Source organism: Catharus ustulatus, chromosome 9 (genome assembly GCF_009819885.2).
Source record: "Catharus ustulatus isolate bCatUst1 chromosome 9, bCatUst1.pri.v2, whole genome shotgun sequence".
Lineage (NCBI taxonomy): Eukaryota > Metazoa > Chordata > Aves > Passeriformes > Turdidae > Catharus > Catharus ustulatus.
In genome coordinates this window covers 26,157,806-26,178,655 of record NC_046229.1, presented here as the reverse complement: position 1 = coordinate 26,178,655, position 20,850 = coordinate 26,157,806, and positions in this window count along the sequence as shown.

Sequence of the window (20,850 nt, the reverse complement as noted above, 5' to 3'; positions counted from 1 at the left end):
CACACCTGGCTTAAGGATTTTTGCAGGCAGCCTGAGAATTCAGTTGGGGTTACACACAAATGGACTAATTCATAGAATCATAGGATGGTCTGGGTGAAAAGGACACCTTGGGCATAATCTAGCTCCAACCTCAATTAATTATTAGTTATGATTTGCAATAACTGTGAAGGAAAATTCACTGTCTCCAGCTTCTTAAAGAGAAGGAAAAAACACCTGAATTTCCACTGAGTCTCAACAGCCAATTTCCATTGACTTCGGTATTATATTTAGTGGGCAGAAGTCTAGACAGACACAAACTCCAGTCTCCCTCAGGCTGACTCTCTTAGCAAGGGATTCACACATTGTTTGGGAAGCTGCTTTTCCCTTCCAGCTTCCCAGCAGCAACTCCTAGCCCTGATGCACCACCACCCACAGGCACAGCAACACATCAACTCATTCCCCCTTATTCTCTTGCCTTTTGCAGGCCTTTTGCAACTCCCAGGCATTGTTTACAGGTGTAAACTGTCCAACCTGAATCATAATTGCTCAGTCTGGAGCACCTCTTGCCAGTTAATGCTTTTAAGGAGCTAAAAGCCATGAGCAGAGTTGCCTCATCGCACCTCCAGAAGGGCCTGGCTGACCAAACCTTTGGTTATTATTTGCCAGTTACAGTAATTGGTCTCCTTGGGGATATTGACTCTCCCTTCATACCTTGCTTGCTTTTCCTGGCAGGCATCACTGCTAAACTGTGAACACAGACAGCAATTGCCAAAGGGCTGGTGCTCCCTTTCCTCCTGCTGGGGTTCTCTCTCACAGTTACTCAAAAACATGCACAACACAGCACCTCTCACATCCCACAGGGCAGTGACCACACTAAATAACCCTAATTACTAATTATGCCCATTCCTAGAAAGAAACAGCATTTATCATAGAATCCCAGACTGGTTTAGGTTGGAAGAGACCAAAAGCCCATCTTGTTCCACCCCTGCCATGGGCAGGGACACCTCCCACTATCCCAGGTTGCTCCAAGCTCTGTCCAACCTGGCCTTGGACACTTCCAAGGGGATTCAGGGCCAGCCACAGCTTCTCTAGGGCCAGGGCCTCACCTTCCTCACAGGGATTCCTTCCCAAGATCCCATGTGACCCTGTCCTCTGGCAACGGGAAGCCTTTACCTGTGTCCTGTCCCTCCATCCCTTGTCCCAAGTCCCTCTCCAGCTCTCCCAGGCTGGCTTCAGAGCAGAGGGGCTCCAGTCCTCAGACCATCTATATTTATGATCATCATTTATAGTTCTCACCAGTCAGGATTCCATATGACAGCCCTGCTGGATTTTATATTTTTATAGAGACAATTGAGAGAAATAAGGCACTATTTATAGAAAAATTCCCAACAGGGTCCTAACAGACTCTCATGAAAAGCCATTGTTTTTCTTTCTTATTTGTTATCCCTGTGGAACTGTAACCCACTGCTCCACATTATTCACCCCTATCTATTCCTATGCAGCAAAGAATGTGAAGACACCCCAGGCTGGCTGCTGGTGCCAAAATGCTGTAAGGACATTTACTGCCATTTGGAGTATTTTTACTTCAAAGGAAAGGATTAATGAAGATTATGGAAATGATCCTCAGCCTCTGCAATTCCACTGACCTGCTTTTCCCCAGATATCATGTAATGATTTGTTAAGCTATGTGTCAGCCATATGAGAGAAATGTTAAGTGCAATACAGAGTGGGAAGTGAAATATTTGAGATGTACACACCACTTCCAAGGTAAAAATACTTTTGAAGCACAGCCAAACACTGCTGGCACTCAAAGCCTGTGTCCTGGAGTGGTGTAGCATTGTCTGAGGCAACATGTGAGAGACTGACAATTTATCAGATCAAAGACAATATTATAACATGCAGTTTTTAAAATCTTATTTCAATTCTTAAGAGTATCTTGGGGTTTGTGCTATTTATCTATATTGATGCTACCACTCGACCTATCCATACTGATCCCATCTTGGCCTGTATTGCCATAACTTTTGTTTAAAGACATGAAGAAATTGTCAAATCCCAATTACTTGCAGAGTCTTGTCATTCTTGAGAGTAGTCAGATAGTGGCACAAGTCACCTGGAGAGGTTGTGGAGTCTCCATGCTTGCAGATACTAAGAATTCAGCTGAACTTTAGCTAATTATCTCCTGATGACCTCCAGAGATCCTTTCAATTTCTAAATTTCACGGGATCATTCAGGTTGGGAGGGAACTGAGGATGTCTCTGGTCCAAGCTCCCAGTCGGGGTCAGCTCTGAGGTCAAACCAGGCAGATCCTGGAAATGTCAAAGGGGAGAGATTGCACAAACCTCTGAGTTTTGATTTTCCTCATGCAGGAAAAGTCACTTCTTGTATCCAGTCTGACCGCCTCAGGTCTAAGTTCTGCTCCTCCCACTCTGCTCTGCAGTGAGGAACTCCAACTTCTCAGTAACCCCCTCACAGGTACTGGAGGCTGCTGTGACCTTCCCCAAAGCAGACTCTTCTCCAGACTGAGCAACCTCCCTCTCCTCAGCTTCTGACAGAGCAAGTGCCCCAGCCCTGAGCGCTTTGATGTTCTCCACTGAACTCCCTTCAGTTCAGCCTTCCTGTACCAGGAGCCCCAAGCCTGGCAGTGATTTGGGATGTGATCTCCTGGGTGCTGAGCAGAGTGGGTACCCCCTGGCCCTGCTGGTGCTGCCCAGGGTGCTTCCAGGGCACTGTGGGCTCCCTCCTTGGTGCCCCAGCCTGGCCCTTTGCTGGAGCTGTCCCTAGGCAGGCTCAGGCTGGGTCTCAGGCAGGCTTTCCCAGGGGCAGGGCTTTGTCCTGAGCTCACTTTTCTAAGCTTCACCTCACCTCACCCTTTAGGCCATGCAGCTGGCTCCCATAGCAGCCCTGCCCCCAGTTCAATGCTGTTTGCAAACACGATGAGGCTTTTCTTCCTATCTTCCTCCAGGACTCTGATAAAGATGTTGAGCAGAGCAGATATCTGTGATGCTCCATTTTTATCAGCCTCCAGGCAGACAACCAGCTCTGAACCATATTTCTGTGAGCATGATTACTGAAGTAGTTTTTCATGTGATAGATGACCTGAAAGGTGGATGTAACTCCTGTTCTGTGTTTAAATGAACGATTTACTCCTCCATGTAACACAAAAGCCAGGCTTCATTTCCTTTTTCAGTGTATTCTGGAAGACAAAGTATGTCACAGGATGCTGGAATCATTCAGGTGTGCAAATCTCCTCAATATGCCCATTCACTGAAGCCTCAGTATTGATTTCAACACAGAATTTAACACAATTAATGCAGCTGATTTTATCACTGTGCTGGTATGGAAGAGTTCAAGACATTATGATAAAAATTATTTGCCTGGGAAAATAATTCATAATTAGGTTTTGAAGGAAGTTTTTATTTGTTTGATTGATTGGTTGGTTTTGGGCTTTCCTTTCCATTTTTTTATTTTTGTTTTTGTTTTTTGGGTTTTTTTTTGTTTTGGTGGGGGTTTTTTTGTGGGTTTTTTTTTGTTGGTTTTTTTTTTTTTTTGGTTGGTTGGTTGGTTTTTTGTGTCATTTTGTTTTGGGTTTTTTTGGGTTTTTTTAGATCAGCTGCAAATGGAGCAAACAGTGCCAGCACAATTGGTAGAAACCTAAAGAAACCTGTCAGGACTGCCACATACTTTGGTGGATAACCAGTCTCTCAGATATGCTAAGCTGTGAAGGAAAAGGGTAGAAAACATTCCACCAGTCATTTCCCCCCAAGGCCTGCTTATTTCCCTCACAATGCCAGACTTGACACACCAGCCTGTTTGGCTGCCCCTCTCAGGCACAGCCCTGGGCACACACTGTGAAATGCCCCTTTCCCTGGCTCCCTCAGGAATACCTTCCGTGAGACAAACACAGCAGGGCTTATCCCAACACATTTGATGTAACACTGTAAGAAACAGGAATAATGCAGCTCATTTCCAAAGGAGAAGGACTAAGGTATGGTGCAAGTTCCCAGTGCACTCTTTGAAGAGCTGTTTCTCTTCCTTAAGCAAACTAACAATCTTTAGATACCTAAGTTAGGTACAAGCCATCTCATCCTTAAACCCAAAGTTTCTAACTCAGCAAATGCAGTTTCCCAGACGTTGCTGGGGGACACTTAGGCTCTGTCCTGTTTAAATGAGAGGTATTTGCATTTTAAAACAAGAAAAAAGACCCATTCTGTAGGAGTATGCAAAAAGCTGTACAGCTAGTTTGGGGCAAAACTACTGCAAGGTGAGGATTCCATCAGCTGCATCACCAGAGCTCCCTGAATGGGTTCTGTGACAGCTGGGGGATTCAGGGCTTGGTACTGCCCACAGAGTTGTGCCATCACAAATGTCATGCACAAAGGCTGGCTTTTAATTTCTGATAAATAAGAAATTGAATGAGCAGGTTTTTGCCCCTGCCAATCAAGCTTTGTGTACCCTGCAATTACCATTGACAACAGATGCAAAGTTGCAGTGACTAAACTCCAGAAGCTGGTGTTTTTCTACTTCTAAATTAGTACTGTAGTGGATTAAGGTAAAATGTTTGCCTATTGCTGTATCACCCTGAAAGTATGTTAAACACTGGGTTAGGGAACAGTGCTGTGAGTAGCCAAGGAAACACAAAATCTGGAACTAAACCTCTATTAGCAGGTACCAAGAGATCAGAGAGACACAAACAAAGCTCTTACACCCACAGAGGAGCTGCTCTGTGTTTTGTTAGAAAGACCATGTGAGAATATGCAAAATAAAGTGTTAGTGAATAATTTGCACATGCAAATCCAGCCCAAGCTGAAGGGCTGACATTTGATCTCCAGGAGCTCTGTGCAATACCCATCCCTCCAGGCCTTGGGTTCTTTGTGCTTCCTTTCCTGGAAGCAATTTTTTCCACCACAGAAGCTTAACAGGAAACAGGACTTTGGTATTCAATGGCTGAGGAATGGCTCTATTTCCACCATAAGATGGAAGAGGGAGGTGTTATGGAAAACCAAAAGGAAATACTTAGACCTGGACTGCAGATCCTGTTGCCAGGAATAGTTCTAAAAGCAGAGGTAGATGCTGCCCTACACACTCCACTCCTTTCCTTCCACTGCAGCAGCAAAGTAACCCAGCAAGGCCACAGCAATCCTACTGCTGCTTTAAACTATGAAGTGCTTTTCCAGTGATAGTTTTCTGTGGGGACAAAAAAGCCCACAGTTCTGAGGACTGTGTTATGTTCTATGTTCTTTGGTTTGACATCTGCAGCCCGCAGGAGGAAGGCATCCAATCCAAAGCCCTTCCTCAGCACACTGGCAACCACCACATGCCGTGGACAGCAAACATCCTCAGTTCCATAGCACCAGGATTAGGAGCAAGCACAGTTCAGACAGCATCTCTCCATTTGCATTGTAAATCTATTCCTTTCCAATATGTTGAAGCTGTCAATACTGCATGTCCATACTCCATTTAATATTTTCTCTCCCTCCTGTTCACCCCACTCTGCTAAGGCAGAGCAGAATCATGGCTGTTTGTTACTTAAGAGAAGGTGACTTGTAGAAGTTGCCAAGAGCTGCAGCAGGACTGAGCAGCAAGAACACACCTGTGTTCTGACACAGGGAAAGAGGAAACCTCTTGGAAATGTCAAAGGGGGGAGATTGCACAAACCTCTAAGGTTTGATTTTCCTCATGTGGGAAAAGTCCCTCCTTGTATCCAGTCTGATCAGAGAGAGAACTGGAGAGAGAACGGAGGCTACAGGAGTCAGAGGAAGCCACAAAGTGACACAGGCAATGCAAGTCCAAACCTTTGAGTTCAGAGGCTTTTGTAATTCATATCATCACGAATTCTTCTGTCTTGCATGACTCTTAGCTGGATTTACAGGCTCCGAGAGTGGGGGAGGAGGCAACCCAAGATATAAATAACTGAAGAGAAGAGAGGAGATTTCAAGGCTTTGCTGATTCAACAAGAAAGCATGAAATTCCTGTCTTTCACTATTTTAAGAGTTACTCAAAATAGAACTCTTAAAAGTAAGGATATTCAAATATTACTGTCGGCAGGATATGCTAACAGCCCTCATACTCTCATTTAGTCCTTATAAAGTGTAGGAACAGGAATGCGCAAACCATAAATTGCAAAGGCAGCATCTGCAAGCCTTCATTCAAGGTTCCTAATTGCTCTGTGATTCAACCAGACATGTGGCTCTTTTTATTTATTATTTGTGCATATTCAGGCAAACGGGCTGGTATTAGCACATGCCTGGGGATTTCAGGGTTTTCAAAAGGATTTCAGGGAGGTGTTGGCATATATTTGTTTTGGTTTTAGGAGGTCAGTGGTTTGGGACCGGACTGAAACATTCCAAAGCCAGCATAAACATTTCTTTTCTTTCAGATTATCCTCAGTGAAAAATAACAGTCTGGTCATTGGCTGTAAGAGTTACAGCCTTACTCCTGCCAGTGCTTTCATCCCTGGCTTACACCAGCACCAGTACAATTCCACAACCCTTCAGGTACACTTCACCCCTCCAAAAGATCAGAGATTAATTTGGAGCTCCAAGACCAGAGGCAGATGCTGTTTGAGAGCATGTACATATAATACAAGGAAAATCAGTGCTGATGTTGACAGCAGCCAGCTCTTATTAACCATCAGCAATGGGCTGCAGAACTCCTTCTCCTCCATGTAGGGAATTGGTGATTGCAACTGCAAGGAGACATTTTTCTGTGGCCATCCTTTAAAAAGAGTGAAACTGAGAATAGGTGTGATATTTATAAATGGCTTAAGCCACCTTCAGTTCTGGGCTGCAAGAAAAGGCATGTACCCAATTCTTGTCCTCAGAGCAGGCCCAAGTCAGTAGATCAACCTGTCAGCTACCAGAGAAAAACAATGAATAGTTTTCCAGCCAAATTAACTGCCTCACCTGGCTAGCAGTGAAAGCGCCTAACAGTGCTGCTGACTCAAGGAAAGGCATAACCAGCAACTTTAGAGAAAACAGATCTAATAAGGTAATTGAAGGTGAAACTCTTATTGTGCTTGAGCTTTGCTTGAAGAGTCCAGAAGGAAACTGATCTCCCTCCCTTGAAAATGAACCCAGAAAATCATGATAAGTATTACCAGCAGTGATGTTTAGGTATTCTGTGCCACTTGGAGATACACAGCCAGGGAGTAGCTGGAAATAAGAAACTGAATATGACATGAACTAGAGAGAGAAGTGGGAGGAGAGGCCTGTGACTAGAGCCACAAAAATAACAATATAGAATAAGCCAAGAGAGAAAAACATCTGAAAATGGGCCCAGCAAAGACACTGGATAGAAAAGTGCTGTCCATGTAAGAGTACACTCCACCTCTCCTAATTCATTTACTCACTGCTTGAGAGCACCTCATTCAATTTGAAACTGGCCTTCACCTGTCTTGGACTGAAATTATCCACTCAAGCAACCAAAATATTTTATATCCTGTACAATTCTATTCTATTTGCATTCTAGAACATGTCTTGAGCTTCTCACAGACTCTTATAGGAGCCCAGATTTCAGAAATACACAAGCACAGCCTGTATCCTGAGAAAACAAATAACAATATTTCCCAGCATGTACAGTGAATATTGCTGCCTGCCCTGCAAAGTCTGCTTTCTGCAACTTTAAAAAAGCCAAACAGGCATGACACAAAATAGGAAAAAACAGAGGAAACCATAACTACACATAAACAGCCTGAACTTCCTCCTCCTTCCTCAGCAAGAGGGCTTTGTTTTTCCCCTGACAGCTGTTCAGATGTTAGGAGAGGTCATTTGAGTGCTCAGGCAGCTGAGGGTGATGAAACTCACTGCTCCTCTTTGTGTTAGGGAGCAGGGAACTCTCTCTTTTTCAATCTGAGTTTCACAAACCACAAAAATCAGGTGCTGAGAGTCTGAAGAACTCTAGACACGGTCCTTATATGTGTCAGGAACCTGCAGCTAGTTTCAAGGGAGAAAGGCTGTAGCCAGAACAGAGCTGCACATTCACACCAGCCTTTCCTTGCATGAGTGATGGCTTACAGTTGCCTCGTCCTTAGAAAGAGCAGCCAGAGCCATGGGCAGAGCTGAGTGAAGGAAACAGAAATCCTTGGGGGTGAGCAGGAAGGGGAGAAACAATGAATTTCAAGTCACAGAGTAGACAGGAAGAAAGAAGTCCAGTGTATGATGTGTGCAGCCATGACCATGTCCCGTGTGATTGGCAGCACAGACCCCACATGTGACTGACAGGAGCTGTGGTTGTTCTTCCCTCTTGTTACCTGTGCACACAGTAAATTCAGCTCAGAAGCAAAAATGAAAAAGAGTGCTACTATATTTCAAAACAGTTTAATAACAGGCAGGCAACACCATAAGCAAGATTTAGTGGTAAATCCAGCTCTCTGTTGGAAAAGATTCCAAGGCTGGCAATGTGTAACACTTGTCCTTGTCTTACCACTGGTGCAAGACACTCATAAATACTTGTGCAGGAGTAGCTGGGGGAAATAAGTGTCAGAAAGCCCTGCAGGCCTCTGTGAGTCTGGGAATCTAAGGCTTGGAGGTGAGCTTTGTTGGGGACATGGATACAGGTGTGCATATCCAGAACCAGTCACACCTGTTGTGTGCAAGGCTGGGACGTACGTGACAGAGGGAAGGGGCTGCAGAAGGAAAGCTTTGGGAATGAGGAACTGAAGCCTTACACAACCACAGGACTGCCTGCAGTGTGACCTGAACACGTGGCTGAACAGTGAGTTATGGATCAGTAAGACCAGCTGAAAGAACAAACAAGCCAAGAAAAGGATCCTCCAGCACTCTGGAATATGGGATTTTTATATATCTGGATGCAGCCTTACTAATGAATAATACAAGAATAAAAAATATGTGAGACTTGCTGGTCCATAGTATGTGATTTTATCACAAATCTCTCTAGACACATCAGCTAATCTGCAGGACCCCAATCCCTGTCACTCACACACCCTCCACTGTATCATTTCTACCTGCAGGACTTGAAGCATTGCAAACACCAGTATAGGTGCACTGATATGGGTAGGAACATTTAGCAGATTCTTCAGAGCCTGGTGCTTTCACTGCTTGTAGAAGTTCTTATCATGCTAAAAATACTGAATGCTTCATCTGCTTGGACAGAAATACTGCAAGTAAATTAATCAGCAGCAGGTGAGCAATAGTTTGATTTCACCAACATAACCCTCACCAAATCATGGATTTCTTGACCTGGGAAGCAGTATGGGCATAGGTAGGCCTGACACCCAGCTGCAGAGGATATATATGGATATATATCCCAGTAAACACCAAGCCCACATGTCAGATGATTCCATCATTTTTTCAGGATGCACAGAAACCTTTCAACACATTATGAACCAATATTTCTGATTTTGCATCAGAACAATGGGGGACTGAGTTTGCCTACAGCAACTGATGATCCCCAGAGATTCCTGTGTATGCAGAGCCTGTTCTTGCATTGTCCAAACACAGAGGGAAAACAGCCTGATGTGATGTGATTCCAGCCCCCTGCCCCTTTCATCCCCAACCTAGAGCTCTTTGTGTATCCAAAGGAAGAAAACACAACGTGCACTCAACCAGACAGAGCTGAACTGCCTGCAGCCAAAATACAAAAGATCGGATATCTGATTTTTTTTTTTGGTAGTATAATCATTCTGTCATGTATAATGGATGCACAGGCAGAGTTTGGGCTTTTGAAAACCTAGAGCAAAGCTTTACTTTATTCCTGTAAATCTCATGGGCTTCAAATTGAAGCATTCTCTTCTGTCAGCAGCACAATGCTTAGCAATGAAATTGCATGGCTCCAATAGGACACTGAGGATTTAATTACACTTGGAAAATAGAGTGCTACCAGTGAGTTTGCTATTTTAGGGGCATATGAGATTCATGAGCCTTAATATAGCCATAAACCCACTCATAAAGGGTGTGGGAAGGGACCAAACAGATTAACCCAAAATTCTGTTTTCCTCATTTAAGACTGAAGATTCCTGGAGGTCTCAGAGTGGAGGAAGCTAAATGTTTTTGGGGGTGTGGGCAGGAAGGGTCCAAAGTTTTTGATGGGGAAGAAATTGGTGGTTATATTCTCCAGGCATAAGGAATTAATTAGGCAATCCTCATCAGGCCGCTCCAGGAAAGAAGCAGTGAAAGGATGGAGAGTTGGGGCTTTTTGCTTAGTGGAGGTTGGAGAGGTGGGGGGACAGCACAGAGGTTACAAGAAGGGATACTGTGAACACTCCCTAACCATAGCAAACAAAATAAGATAACCAATATTTCATGTGGAAATTTTTGTTTCTCTGTCTGACAAAGCTGTTAAAGGCTTGTAATGCCAGACATCAAATTACCCCAGCTATGTTGCTCCATCCCTGCAAGCGTCCAAGGCCAGGTTAGACAGGGCTTGGAGCAACCTGGGATAGGGGAAGATGTCCCTGCCCATGGCAGGTGATGGAGTGGGAGGGGCTTTAAGGTCACTCCCAACCCAAACCATTCCATGATCCTATGATTTTATGTGGTTTCATTTTCCTCCCAGGATAACAGAAATGTTGCCTTGTTTTATGGAAGGAGAGAGCAGATGAGATGCCTGGGGTCAGCCAGGGGCACAGGTAGGAATGGGGCTGTGTCCCATCTTTTTTAGGTGACCTAGCTGCAAGGTCACAGCTGCTTTCCTAAATGAAAATCAGATTTCCATAGTGATGAGTCCGAGCTGCAGAGCCCAAATCGTGATCAAAGGTTTGGATGCCTGGCATGTAGGGCATTCAAGCCATTGTTGCAGTGTGACTCATGGCACTGGAAGAGGCTGGCCACAGCAGTCGGATCCAGATTTTCTGGTTTTGATGTGGTGAGCTCTGAAATGCTGGTTCTGAAAGCCCCTGCTCAGGCTTGGTCAGGTACCCTTTGTGTTACCATAACCTCCAGGCAGTTGATAACAGCTCACACGCTGGTGGCTGTGCCAGAATCCCCAGGAGCCCCCAGAGCCCCTATTGCTCACTGTGCCTCCCTGCTCCTGTTTGGGGCACCACAATCCAGGAGCAGTGCTGTAACTTCAGCCCTGCCAGGCTGTTAGGCCCTGGGAGGAAATTCCAGCAGCACCAGCACTCCGAGCTATCCAGAAGAGGGAGTGCAGAGCATGCACACACGGGCACCAGGGGCTGCTGTGCTGTGTCCTCACTGCCCAGCACAGAGGAATCTGAGAATGTCCTGCCCACATGAAACTGCCACCCATTCAGGGATCACCCCCACCCCTGCACAGCTCATCCATGCATACTGCTCCTCCTGGACGTGTGTCTGCTTGAGATTTTTGCCAGGAAGGATGGTGGGGGGGGTTGTATAAGAAGTGTATTTTTTATAAGCTTGCTTTACATATCAGCTCTCTAGTCAAAATTAATTAAGTACATCTGGTTCCAAGTCCCTTGCTCCCTGATGTGATAAGTAACTTCTAGGCAATGTTGCAGAATGCAAACTCAGAGCTAATTTCTCAGACTTAGTCAACAGTGAAGTTTAAAAACTCGCTTTCCGTGAGCAAAAGAGTTTTTCCAAGTGGAACTTCCACATGTGTTTACCTGGCTTTGAAGCAACAGCCCGAAACAGTGCCTGGACACTGCTGTAGGTGCCCTTGAATTAAAAATGCAGTCAAGTACAGGAACAAAGCCACAGGCAACCACCAGTGCAGTGATTAACCACACAGACCTACATTATGAAAGGGAAGCAAGAAATGGGCAGCAAGTTTATAAAGAAAACAATTCTGATAATGTTTCCATGTTTTTCTCCTTTCTCCACTGACATATCCTCTTCCTCCCCCAGCACACACTGTTCACTCTCCTGCTGAATTACCTTCTTTTATATTGGCCTAAATTGCAGACTGTAGTTTGACTTTTTTCCACTTTGCTTATCTTTGTCCTTCACTCTAGTTAAGAAAAACCCCACAAGACTTAGCTTTGAAAGGTTTGAAAGGCAATATTAACTCTGTTTAGCTCCCAGTAATAGTGTAAACAGCAATAACATTATCCTTTAATGATTGTTACCTGATTTTATATGCTTTCCTTACCTAACTTTTCTCTCTCTTTTTTTTTTTATGTCTCTTACAGATTATCAAGAGCCAGTATTCTGTTGACTTTTGTTATTCATTAAAAATGAAGCTCAAGGTCAACTGATAAATAGATGTTGCTATTACAGTTTTGAAAACAAATAACTTCCATTGCAATGCAGTGAGAAAGATTTTGAAAAGAAAAAAAAAAGGAAAGAAACTTCCTGCCTATGTTGCATTATTATGCAATTCTAAGTGGGTTACAAAGAAATGCACTGCTGTAATTTGAATTATCAGTACAATGCACTGCTTTATCTTGCTCAGCTTGCACCATCTTTCTGCAGAAAAGTCAAAATGGCAATTTCAGGTAATAACCTTGGGTTATCTCTAGCAAGATAAGTACCTGAGAAAGTAATTGGCATTAACTTGCAGTTTCTTAACAGTGGTTCAGCTCTCTTATCAAGCCCAGAAGAGGTTAAGGTCCAAGTGCAGCCCAGATTTGCGTTATCCCTGACTGTGTGAGGAGCAAAGGCAGCCTGAGGAAGGCACAGTTTGGGCAGCAGCACAGCAGAGGCACGTTCTGTAATGATCCTCAGTGCAGGAGGCCAAGCTGGACAGGGTTTGGAGCACCCTGGTTGTGTGGAAGGTGTCCCTGCCCATGCAGGGAGTGGCACTGGATGGGCTTGAAGTTCTGTCCCATCCCAGCCCACTCTGTGAGAAGAGACAGCAATGGCTTCGCCTCTCCCCCATCCCATATGCCCTGGGAGGGATGCTGGAGCACACACACTGCCACCCTTGGGCAAAGCTCCCTGGGCACAGGGCAGGGAGGTGCCTGCCAGCTGGGAGCCTGAAGGTCTCTGGCTGCCAGGGGCTGCAGGCAGTGCTCACAGCCCAGCACAGGTGAGCACCAAGGGATAAGGGACTGAACACCACACTGGGGTTATTTCACAGCCCAGGCCCTGCAGGAACCAGCAAGATGTCCATGGACACCTGGAGAGCAGGAGATAAATGCCACTGTGTGCTCCTGTCCCTGCCCTTAAGCAGGCCCAAGGCAGGGGCTCTGAGAGCCTCCAAGGTGCCCTTTAGGAGCCACACTGAGCCATTCTGCTCACTGGCACAATGGGCATTCTGCCTTCTTTCCACAAAACTCTCAAGGCTTTTCCAGCATAAGGATGACTGGGCACACACAACAACTTTCACTACAAGGCTTGGCAAAGACACCAGCTTTTGTTTAGCAGGGTGCAAAGGACTAATAAACCACTTAATGATTTGTGTTCAAACACTGAACGGAGTCATTAACAGCAGCAATCGGTGCTGGGGCTCCAGCAGTGGCACAGCCCCTTGGTTGGGCTGGGGGTTCAAAGCCTGGCTGTCAACAAGGGCTGGAAAAGATCTCCTCCTTTATTTACATGTATAGTTACTGGAACAAAGGAAGGAACGGCAGCAATGACACCAGTGAACAACCAGGATCAATAAGAACAGTCACAGAGAGTGGAAAGTTATGACAGAGCTTAACCTGAGTGGAACAAAGTGCAATGGATTGCCCTCACCTGACTGTGGTTTCTTCCAACCATGAGGGTGTGTTGTTCCTTTCATGCCCTGCCCCAACGATTGGTTGGTTGATTTCCAGCAGCTGAACTTGTTTCAAAAAAACCCAAAAAACAGTTGATATTTTTATTTTACTTAGCTGTTGAGCTAAAGTTCAGCTGGAAAAAACACCCCAAACATAAAATCTATGCTATGGTGGGATCCAGTGCAAGCTTTTCTACAGGAGTAGAAAAATTAGGAGAAAGCAAATCCCTATTTATTGGTCACACTTCTGAACTGAAGTATAGGAAGAACAAAACCCCACAGAACCTTCCACAAATACTTACAAAACAGTTCTTTAGAACACCCTGCAGTTCTGACCTCCTTTAGTTTCTTTACTCCTTGAGTTTTTGCAGGGATTTGCATAACCATGCTAAAAGCACAACTATTCACCTGCCTGATCTGATAAGAAAACTAATTTCCTGCTAGAATAGGAATTTTATTTATTTTTAAATACAAATGCATGGTACTGGCAGAGTAGCCATCAAAGATAAGGAAGTATCCAGAAGTTCTGAGCCCCTGACTTTAACCAGCAAGAAAACACTGACAGTCTGTATCTGTTGTTTTCAAAGCTGTCTAATAAACTTGATGTTTTCAAGGAGTTTGATAGCATACCTGATGTCCTACAGGTTGTTTGAAAATAAAATTTCAATGTACCTTTTTTTCCCTTTATAGTCTCCAAATAAGCACTACATAGAGAGGTTAAACCATGACAGGAAAGAAAGAAAATCAAGAGAAATTCACATCATTTGCACAATTGCCATCCTACATGTTTGGAAAGACCACAAATATTGGGTCAAATGAAGACAACAGGAAGCACTGCAGCTAAAAGACAAAACACAAATTAAAAATAAAACATTAAGGCAAGTCACAAGAAAGGTTTTGAAAAACAATCTGTAAAGGTCAAAGAAGCAGTTATTGACAAAGACAAAAATGAAATCTGACATGACACATGGGATCATGTTATCCACAGCCTGGGGGCAGATTCTGAAGGATTTTGGTGATCCATCCAGAGGACCTGAAGTCTCTTAGAAGTCAATGTAAGGCACAGGGTTCCTGTGGTCCCAATGCTCTTGTGGTTCCCCTCCAACATGGATGACTGGATTGGAACAGATAGGTTTGGTGTTATTTTCCAAGAATTGCTCTCCTCTACAACAGTTTTACAGTACAGTCTTGATATTACAAAGGCATAAATTACTCTAAGTAGCTTGTTGGTCTCTGAAATAAAGAGTTAATTTTTTCTTCTCTTTTCACTCATCCTGGCAGTGTTACAGGTATTGACGTCAGTGTTTGATTTTGGTGGCTTTAAGGTGACCACATACCAGAGCCATTCAGAGGGTTCATGTTGTTACTTTTGAATATGTATGGTTATGGGTTTGTTCTCTTCTTTCAAGAGTTAAGTTCCTTCAGTACTGACACATGCATTCTGCCTCAGAACATTATTCAGAACTAGTTCTTCAAACTAGTTCTTCATGATTTGTGATGTGTAGAACAACTAAATACCCTTAAAGAACCAGTATATTTCACCTCCAATTTATCCTGGTTGGAGTTTTTTTCCCACAAGTTATAAGAAAGCATGGGCTCTTGTTCTGCCCTTTCTTCCAGCCAGGGTGACTGTAATCACCCAGAGAAATGTCTCAAATCAGCTCATACTGTTCCAGTGAATGTATCCATCTGAATGTTACCAGCACAGCCTTAGACACTGTCCCACGGGATAAGGGATTCCTGGGACCAAGGCCACTCCATAGTTATGTTGCAAAGGCAGATGTACCCCCAGGCTCAGTCTGTAAACCAGACTCCTGCACAACAGAGACTGATCCTACTTTAGCAAGGTCTTCTCTGTCCCTGGTTTAAAATTCACACCAAAATTGCTCCACAAAGGTCCCTTTGTAATTTTCTCCTCCTTACTATTGGATCTTAGATATCAGGATGAGGTCCCTCTCATTTATTCTGTCTAGTTACACTTGAGTTCTCTTGATTTCATATGGATGAACTGCAGTTAGTTTTGAGATGGAGAAAAAAGGGCTTAAACTTATTCAACAGTTCAGTTTTGCTCCATCCAGGATGTTGAGAGCACTTGGGGCTGTTGTCCCTCAGAGTGTGTGCTTTTATGGAATGGTTTTAACAGCTGTTATAATTACACAGAATTTAAATGCACCATAAACTTATGTGCCACTATATATATTTCATCTGCTATGTTGACCAAAATGGGTGTGGAAGCAGAAATACAAGGAAAGTTACTCTTAATATTTAAAACAATTTTTAAAAACAAACAAACAAAAACTGAGAGAGACATTAAAGTAAATGTACAAACCCTCAGTCCTCTGAGTAATCCTTTCCCCTGCAAATCATTCACTGACGTCAGGTGACTCCATATGTGAGGCAGGATTATTTACGTGTCCAAGGGCTTGTCAGATTAGGTCTGAACACTATTCCAGAAAGAGTCCTCAGAGGTCTCCAACATTATCTTCATTATTCTGCTCTCTGTAAAGCAGTCATTCAATTGAAATGCCCTCTAATAAATTCAATTTCTTCTCTGGGCTTTCTATTACCTTTGTGTTGGGTTTTAGTTGTTTTCCTGCAGTCACAGTGACTAGAACAGTGACCTAAGGCTGAATTTGGCAATGTAAGGTAATGCTGTTGCAGGAGTATCTTAGGCTGCACTTCTGGTATAAAGTCTGGTTTTAGTTCATCACTATGAAGAGTCAGCATTCATACACTGATATATAAATATAATAGATACTGATACATACTCAGTCTTTTACTGAGTTCAAGCAGTGCCAGTACATCACTGTGTCCTTTGAACTGCTTGATACAAGATTCCAGTGTCAAATTATCTCATGATAGATACACAAACCTGGCTGATTACAAAGCTTTAAAGCTTTTATTATACAAATGACAAAAAAGTCACCTTTTGTCATTTCTTTTCAATTGTGTGGCTCCCCAGTAAAAAAGATGGTCTATACTGTAGTACATATTAGTAATGTATCATCATAATAAAGTCACATATCAGATTCATCCTTGTTCTAGTGAATTTTTAGCCTTGCTCCAATCTAACACTGTTTTATTGAGTTATATAGCAGTATATTTGGAAGATCACTGCCACAATCTAAGCTCAATATTATCTATGGTTTTCGTTATGCATCATGAAAAAAGGACAACAAAAGAGGTTTTTTAGTTCAGAAGCCATAGTCTTTGACACATTGAAATTGAACTGGCCCTTAAAATTGAGTGTATTAAGATATTCATGTACCAGATTACGATAAGGGAGTGAATGGCACTTGTGGGACTTTAAATCCTTTCTCTTAAGCAATACAGGGAGCTGGACATATCTCTGTGTTCCCATCTAGACGTGGACATGGAACACATGGATGAGCATGTTTGTACCCTGTGCTGAGTGCTCAGATGCACAAGTTTTCCCAGAAATGGGGTGGTTTTCAGCTCTTCTGCCTCCTGCTGTAGTCCCAGCACTCAATCAAGCTCTCCACTGCTGGGTTTAAGATGAAAACAGGAGCTCCTGCTCTGTGAGAGAGCAGAAGTGTAAAGTGTTCCCAGAACCAGCCTGAAAGCATGGAAACAGGAAGTTCTGCTCAGGTGGATCTTTACAACACACCTCTTGTGGCCTCAAAGCAGATAAGGCAGCAGAAGGGGGCCTTTAAGGGCATTTTGGTTCAGCTTTGACACAGAAGCGTGCTCTGGCACATCTTACCAATTAAGTCATTATCTGCTGTCCATTATCCCCCAGGGCCATAAAAAAACTGTGGATCAAGTTTAGGATAAAGACAACTCTATCTGATTTCCAGAATGGCACCAATGGCCGGACTGATACAATTTAGGGTTGCAAGAGAGAAACTCAGACCAACCTGTGGGGTAGATCTGAAGTCCAGATTTGCAAGATTGTTGGAAGTAATCTTGGTTATTAGGCCATACCTTACACTGTTCCTAGATTCAACATGCACACAGAGGTTCAGGGAAATCCTGCTGTTATGGGACTGTTATACTGAGGAGGAGTCAGGCTCCAGAATTTTGTGGTGTCCATCGAAAGGGACAGAATTTGATCCGTGGTTTTGGCCAACAGCCCATCAATCATTCCCACAAGCACTAAGAACCAGTTGATGCTGCACAGTCCTACCCAAGGGCAAAAAGGGATGAGTAACAAGGCATGTAACTTTTTTTTCCTGAGGAATTTGAATCTAGAAGGAATTAATCTGGCACAAATCCTCATCGCTTCTACAACAATAAATTATAAATTATTATAATGACAAGTTTTCACCATGACAACACCGGATTGTAGCCTCAGCACAAGCAGCAGGAAAACCTTTCTCAATTCAGAGTCCATTCCTGTATCAGCTGGATTCCCTGTGCAGTTGCAGGTTTACTTGTCCTTAAACCAGATGGGATCCATAGCTTGATGCAACAGCTAGTTGCCATTGTGTTGTGATGCTCAGATTCTGATTCTAAGGATTTTTTTAAAAAGATCCACTTTCTAAACAGTGATGAGACTCTGTAACAGAGTTTCATGTACCCACAACTTATCCATTTATGACTAGCCTTAGTAGTGAAACATTTGCCTTAGTAGTAAAACTAAGATGTAGATGTCCAAGTGAGGAAGATGCCCCTGAAAATGCAGGGCTTTTTAATGTTTAAGAGGGGAAAAAGAAATTCCATCTAGCCCAGAATGCATCATGAAGGATCATGGCACAATTCATGGGCAGAGGTGCAGAAGTCCTGCCCAACAAGCACCTCTGCCCAGCCCAGTCACTCTGCTGCAGGATCTATTTCTCCTGAGAAGAGCAAAGCACCTGCACTGCCACTTTCCCCTGATGGCTTCCTCTGAGAGCTACAGTTCTACTGAAGCATTCCGAAGCACCTGCTTGCCAGGAAGTGGTTTTTTCTCTTGGATTCCTCTCATTGCCCTCTTCTCCAAAGGTGGATTGCGGTGATAAGATCATAAACCATGACTCACATTTACACAAACCACTGTGAACCCTAAAGGGAACACAGCCCTTTGGGAAATTTGATCAATGTCACAGAATAAGCCTGCAAAGAAGCCAATATTCAGGAGTATCACTTCCAATCCTAATGGGACTTGATTTTATTTTTTAGACAATCACAGCATTATAGAATTGTTATGGTTGAAAAAGACCTTTAAGATCACCAGTCCAACCACCAGACAGTCCAAAACTAAGTCTTGTCCCCAGGTGCCACATGCTCATGGTTTTTTAACATCTCCAGGGATGGGGACTCCACCACTGCCCTGGGCAGCCTGTGCTGGGCTTTGTGGTGGGGTTTTGGTCTTGTCTTGGTTTTTAAAGTACTAAAAGATGTAATTCTGATCCAAATCACAACACTCTAGATGTGGATAAGAGGGGGGAAAATACCACCATGGGTTTAGGGACACTCAAATCCATTCTGTAACCCTGTTGGAGTAGCTGGCGAAATAATTGAGCTATTGCCTTTTAGCATGAGTCATTTGTTTGTTGTCAGCTTTAGCAGATGAATCAGTGACCCTGTGTGTCAAAGTCTCTAATGTTGATTTGTTTTGATATTTTCCTAAAATGTTAAATTGAACCATCTATTCCATTTGCCAGGTAATCTTGCAAATTATTAACGCTGCAATCCATACTAAAATAAATCATCAACAGCAAAACAGAAAGGTCTCACCAGGATAAAAACAATCACTTAATAAAGCCCCAGGCACTAAACATTAAATTATTTCTTTCTAATTTGAGTTGCTTGTATTTCTAGTTAGGAAAATGCAGTCCCAAATGGAAAGCTCTCCTAGAAAAGACCAGCAGCAGCCTGCTCTCTAGCCAGCATCTTTAAAGTTTGAGCTTCTCTGGAAACTGCGAACTCCAACTGCAGGAAGAAGAGAGAAGAGCTGGACAACAAATCTCCCCCAAATCTGTGCTCCCAACTCTAAGTAACTGATAGACAATGAATTACAATGTTCTTTGCCCTCCTTCCTCAATAACAGTGTTTAAATTGAACTCATATCAGTTCAGAGAAACTGTTCACAGACAATTTTTCTGGACCTGTACTTTAACTGCACTAAAAATTGGTCCCCAAAGCCAGCCTGGCTTATCAGCAGAGTAATCCCTTGAGAGACTGAAATGCACTGTTCTAAGAGAAACCACCAGACTCTTAAAATACTTTTCTTCTGGGACAAACACGGTCATTTATATCAATATAACAAAGAAAACATTTACTGTGAGAAAAAGCCTTCACTATATTATAAACATAATAAATCAGGGCCAGTTGCCTGAGATTCTAGTTTCATTTAGGCCTCTAAAATAAATCTGCAAACATTTGCCTGAGCTCTGTTTGTTCTTCCTCTAAGGACATTAGTGCTGTAAGATCTAAAACTCCCACACATACCTCTGTTTCTTTCTATTTACCCTTTAAAAGTAGAAAAGGTCTGATCAGGAATGCCCTATGCTGGCCTTCCTCTCTTTGTCAAGGTCCTTTAGGGGCAGACAAAAATCCTAAAAAGTTAAGATAACACTGCACACAGGATTTAAGTCCATGGTGGTTTTGATGCTGACTTCAGATCAAACACATCAAACAGATACTGTCAGTCTCAAACAGATACTGACATCCAAGTCTCTTCTATCCTTTTTTAAAAAGTGCAAGCTTTTAAAATGAGATTTTCATCTGCCTCTGCTCAAAGTAGATGCACAAATGCCACATTGTGCCATTTCAGTGGCATTGCTGCCAGGCTTAGACTGAATTTTCAGGCTCAAGGAATGCAAGAGTGGGCCCTAAAACACTTCCCTTTTGTTCTGTGAGGATTCACTTCCAGTGTGACCATTTCCATCCTGAGTGCCTGGTCTGCAGGAGAAGCCCATTGGAATTGTCACTGCCTTGACTCAAGGTGAGCTCCCGACAGGGCTCTGCCTGATCCTCACTCCAGCCCCAGCCCAGGGATCATTACCAGTATCTCTGCAGGCTTAGAGCCAGTAAATAGAAATATCTGGTACTGAGAATGAGTAGGAGTCTTGGCCACTGGTCCTGAAGCTTTTAGGCTATCCTGCCTTACAGACCCTAAGGGAACACACACCAAGGCTGCTTTTCCATCTGTAGGGCCATGGCTATCAGTGCCCACTGCCATGGGTTTGAAGTCATGTCCAGCTGTGTCTCAGAAAGGGGAACAGTGAAGAAAACTTTTCATCAGGTGTCATTAACATTTATTTACTATCAATGGAGATTTACTATCAATGTATTTCTGTAACAGCTAAAACTGGCACCATGCTAAAGGCTCTATCTGCCAATTAAGGG